At 31.1% G+C, this 5,600-nt stretch overlaps 1 pseudogene; it reads left to right on the top strand.

The window, feature by feature from the left end:
* Positions 1 to 3,876: 3,876 nt before the first annotated feature.
* On the top strand, positions 3,877 to 4,981 carry LOC145062340 (ethylene-responsive transcription factor ERF035 pseudogene; annotated as a pseudogene).
* The last annotated feature ends 619 nt before the right edge of the window (positions 4,982 to 5,600 follow it).

The following is a 5,600-nucleotide window of genomic DNA, read 5'->3' as shown; positions in this document are numbered from 1 at the left end:
ATTTTGGGAACGAGATTACCTGCATTCACTAAAAACTTCACAGATGGACCATTTGGGCATTTGGACATCCACAAGTATAAGTCTTTGTGTTTCCTACACTGAAAGAGAAGGCGTCAATCAAACACTTGTAAACTTCTGTTTCTTGTAATGATAGAAATAGATTGCTTCAATTACTTTAGTTTTGTTAATGTATTGTATGTCTGGAATAATGAATGTAGGAATAAAAGAACGTTCTCTCAAAAACTTAGATCTACCATGGTTTTAAGGATGAATTGCAAGATTGCTCAGCTTATGACAGTTTTTTAGGTTAAAAAAACAGGCACAACGTGATCCATTAACAAAGATAACACGAAGAGGAAAAAACTAACCTCAAAGAAGAGACAAGATTGTGAGCACTCGATCTTGTTGATGTTCGTAATTAGCCCTAGGTAGGATTCTTCTAAAGGCACCACTATCAGAAGGATTCTAAAATTCATCTGTTTGGGTGGATGAAGATGAGATTGTTGTGGTGTTGAAGGTGGGTCAAATGTTGCCGAAGAGAGAAAACGAAAGCGAAAACAAAAACAAGGGGGTTATGATAGGCAATCGAACGTACCACCTTGTATCATCGGCGAAGATAGAGGCAATACTTTTTCATGCTCCAACTGTGAAAGTGGTTCGTGAATGGCGGTGACGCAATTCGATAATACTGGAGTGAACGATGAAGTCGTAGGTTTAGGTATAGAGAGAGAGAGAGAGAGAGATTGACAGATTTTAGGAGTTGTTAAATATAAGGGAATGATTAATTACACTGATACCCTTTTCATAATTTTAAATCAAATCAATTGAATTTTAACATTTTACTATTAACAAAATTTCTAATTAATTATAGGCTTAGATCTAAGATAATAGATGGATGATATTTGTTCTCGCGTTCTTAACTTTTTAGGTGTTTTCATTTGATCATACTCTTATATATATATATATATATATATATATATATATATATATATATATATATATAGGGTTAGGTTATTTTGTTTTCACTATCTATTATATGCATGTATGACTCATTCTGGACCAATCATTTTAGTTATTTCAAAAAATTAATTAATGCATACTACATGTTCAAGATATAATGAATATTAATTATATCTTCAGCATTTAATATGCATTAATTACTTTCTTAAAATAACTAAAATGATTGGTCCAGAATGAATCATATATGCACAATAGATAGTGAAAATATTTGAACCTAACTCTCTCTCTCTCTCTCTCTCTATATATATATATATATATATATATATATATATATATATATATCAAAGAAGAAGGAAAATTTTGATAGGAAGGTAAGAAATTTTATGTATACATATTTTTTTAGCAATCAAACAAAATGAATCATTATATATATATATATATATATATATATATATATATATATATCAAAGAAGAAGGAAAATTTTGATAAGAATGTAAGAAATTTTCTGTATACATATTTTTTTAGCAAAAAAACAAAATGAATCATTAGATAATTCTCAAGAAAAAATTCCTAAAAAACTTTCATGATTCATTTTTAAGTAAATTAAAAGAAATCACTTTTATGATAATTTTAGTGAATATCAAGAAAAGATCGAAAAAACGAATCATCGAGATGTTTTTTTCGGAATTTTTTTAAATCATGTTACTTTTATTCATCTAGTGATTCAATTGTTATGTTCGCTAAAAAAATATGCAAAAAAAACCTTATCACCTTCCTTCCAAAAAAAAATTTATCGGATCGATATCCTATATATGTTTTGTCTTATACATGAAATTATCTCACAAGGCCATTCTATGTTCACTAATTGTATTTTATTTTTGATAAAGTAATGTGATACCTCCCTTAAAAGTTTATTAACAAAAGAGAATAAATGCAATTGCATGTTGGAGATTCCCCACCCATTCTATGTTGGAGATTCCCCACTCAGTAAAAAGAAATCCCTGGGACAGATCCCAGGGACCATAACAACCTAACTAACAAAAGTACAAACTCTAGGGGAAAGAATATGCTCTAAACCACAAAACAAAGCACAACCATCCTCATGGACAAAGAAAAAAAACAGACCTTGGTAACAAAGTCAATGCGGGTGGAGAGTGGTGATATCTTCATTCTTCATATGAAGCCACTAAAGAATCGTAGCTTTAGAAACATTTGGGAGTGATTTAGAGTAAGGCGTAGGAGTCTCGAGCGAACATCATTATTGATAGTCTTGACCATAGTTTCATAGTGTATTCTCTTATTCTTGAAGATCTTATGTTTCTCTCAATCAAAATATGGTAGACAATACCTGCAAGAATTAAACGATGAATACTATACCAAATATACTTACCTATTGAGACATGCTTGAGGAGGTTGATGACGTAGATCCACTTGTCGGTAACATTGTTGAGTTTTATCATTGCTATATCTGAGATGGATAAAAATACTTGGAGAATAGGTGACATACACTACAAGACAAGCTTTGGCTAGGCTCCCATGTATGTATTCTTTCATGAGTTTTAAGATGGTCTTTAAAGACAACCTATAAGATGAAGGCATGCCAGATGATATTTTGAGAACCACTGGAGGTGGTGCCCGTCAACGTCATCAGGCCGAAGGCTAAGCCAAACTTCATGAACAGTGAACGAAATAATAAGACCTGCTTTGTTATGTTGGAAGATTTTATCAGGGTAGTTGCTAATAGATTCAATAGACTCACACCAAAGATGAGGACATACCCGATTACCACCATAGATAAGATCTTTAACGAAGATATACATATCCAAGAAAAATGAAATAATATTACTAATTTGTATAAAAAATATGAGCCGACAAATTATCAAAACAAAATCATAAGTTTTTGAAAACCAAAAAACACATGTTACATTTTTTATTATAACAAAGGACAATTTAATTTCAAGAAACATATATCCTCTTTAATAAATGAATGTTTTTCTTGCCACATGTCATCTTCTCCTTTATTTTGATACTTGTCATTTTATGAGAACTAGGTGTGAGACCCATGTATTACATGGGTGTATTTAAAACAATTAAATATATATAAACATTTGAAAATTTTGAATTTATAAGAAATATAAACTTATAAGGAAAGTCTATTAATAGAATTGATATGCATTTATTATTAAATTTAAATACCATATGGAATTAATAAAATAAGAAAACCACAAAATTACATGTGGAATAAAAATTAATTCAAAATAACCACAAAATGACATGTGGCAAAATGAATGTGAGTGTGACAAGTGGCAAAAAAACCTTCATTTATTAGAGAAGATTTTAAAAATTTTATTTTTCACTTGTCATTTTTTAAAGAATTTCTATTTTCTTAAAATAAAATTCCATAAAATTGTAATGAGTTTTATAAGGAAATAAAAATCATTCTATTAATTTGGTAATAAATTCTCATAAATACTTCAAAAGATTTAATTTCTTTTGCAAATTTTCAAAAGATTACATTTTGTTATGTAAAGTATTACATTATAAAATATTTTATATTTATATATTGATATTAAATTTTTATTTTTAATAAACCTATTTAATACACGGGTCTGACACCTAGTAAGATATGTATAATAATAGAGTCTTGAAAGTTAAATTAAACTTTGATTTACTAAAAATAAATTAATTTTAGCATAATTTGTAAAGGAAAAGTATCCACATGCATAGGAACAAATTTGATGCATTGTTGGGTAGTCTCCTCCTTCATATCATGGCCCCCATATTCCTTTTCCTTTTTGGCTTTTCTTTTTCTTTATTCTACCAATAAGACTACATCGCCTTTTTTATTATAAATAAAATTTTAAATATAATATAAAAAACCCATGATTTTTCTATTTATATGTAGCAATATCTCGTATTATGTTCTTGTAGGTATCAATGTCTAAATATCATAAATATACCTCTTTGGTCACAGAAGCACCGCAAGTCAACATGGAGAATGCATCATTATCCACCACCACTTCCTCCACCTCTACCACCATCACCACCACCACCACCACCACCACCACTTCCTCCACCTCTACCACCACCACCACCGGTTGTTCCTCTGTGTCGTCTACCTCCACCTCCTCTGCATCAACCACAGAGATCATGAAATGCGGTGGAAAGGAAGTGAAACCTGAAAAGGGGTTAAAAAGAGCTCAAAAGGGTAATAATGGCAACGAACAAAAGAAACAGAATAAAAATGGTGATGGTGGTGAACATCCGATGTATCGTGGTGTGCGTATGAGGAGTTGGGGCAAATGGGTGTCTGAAATCCGTGAGCCACGAAAGAAATCAAGAATATGGCTTGGAACCTTCCCAACAGCTGAGATGGCAGCTCGGGCTCATGATGTAGCGGCTATAGCCATAAAAGGTCGTTCGGCTTACCTTAACTTTCCTGAATTATCCCACCTACTTCCACAACCAGCCACCACATCACCAAAGGACATCCGGGAAGCTGCCACCAAGGCTGCCGCCACATGTGGTGGAGATGAAGCTGAGCCACCATGTCAACCCATGCTTTCTCATTCTCACTCGTCCACAACTTTATCATCATCATCATCATGTAACATTCATGATTCGGTCACATCGACATCAAATCAAGAAGATGACACATTTTTCGACTTGCCTGACCTTGCTCTTGAAAACGCCGATCGAAGTGATGCTTTCCGTTTCTACCCTTCATCTTGGCAATTAGAGGCTGGAGCAGATACAGGGTTTCGGCTTGAAAGTGAAGAGCCGTTTCTTTGGCACATTTACTAGTGAAGAGATATGGTTATTTAAAAATTATACATTAATTCTTCAAAGTTACCATATTTACTAATCACATTCCCTGTAAATTCAGCCAACATAGCAAAAGCCAGAAATTTAGGATTGATTTATTGTAGGACACATCACCTGTATTTTTATATTTGTAGATCTTTTATAAAATAAAGGATAATTATTAGAGGAAAAATATGGAAACTATTTATGGTAAAATTCTAAATTTGGCCATTATATCTTGTTATTAAATAAAATACAAAAATCGATCTTTGATATATTAATTAGAATCTATGGATATCATTCCTACATGTTTCTTTATCATCATTTTCATTCTTAAAAACAAGAATTTGCCATGGTTTCTTCTTATACGAAGTAGCTTAATTAAAATCTCAGCCATTATACATCAATTTTCTGGATTTATCATGTGTTGGGTAACTTGGGTTTAACCTTTTTTTAGCATATTGACCATTTTTTTAATATATATGTATAATATGAGGGTGGTAACAAAGTTTTTATATATTGTTTTTGTTAATATGTTATTCTAACATCTTACGTAATCAAATTATTTTTTAAAATAATATTCAAGTAATAAAACTACAATTTCTTATAAGACAAACAATGTTAATAATTGTACATCTAAAAATAAAAAAAGAATATTAGTTTCAAACAGGTGTAACATAAATTAATAATTTGATTAAGACATTTCCTATTTGTCACACATGACGACACATGTGAAGAGTGTCCAAGAAGGAGACATCATCTCGTTTGCTAAAGCAAATATCATCATCGGCAGATTGAATCCCAATCATTCAAAGTAATGTCATTTTAGCAAAAT

Source organism: Lactuca serriola, chromosome 7 (genome assembly GCF_051521515.1).
Source record: "Lactuca serriola cultivar US96UC23 chromosome 7, Lser_US96UC23_V15, whole genome shotgun sequence".
In the NCBI taxonomy this organism is placed as follows: domain Eukaryota; kingdom Viridiplantae; phylum Streptophyta; class Magnoliopsida; order Asterales; family Asteraceae; genus Lactuca; species Lactuca serriola.
This window is presented reverse-complemented; position numbering and strand designations above follow the sequence as displayed.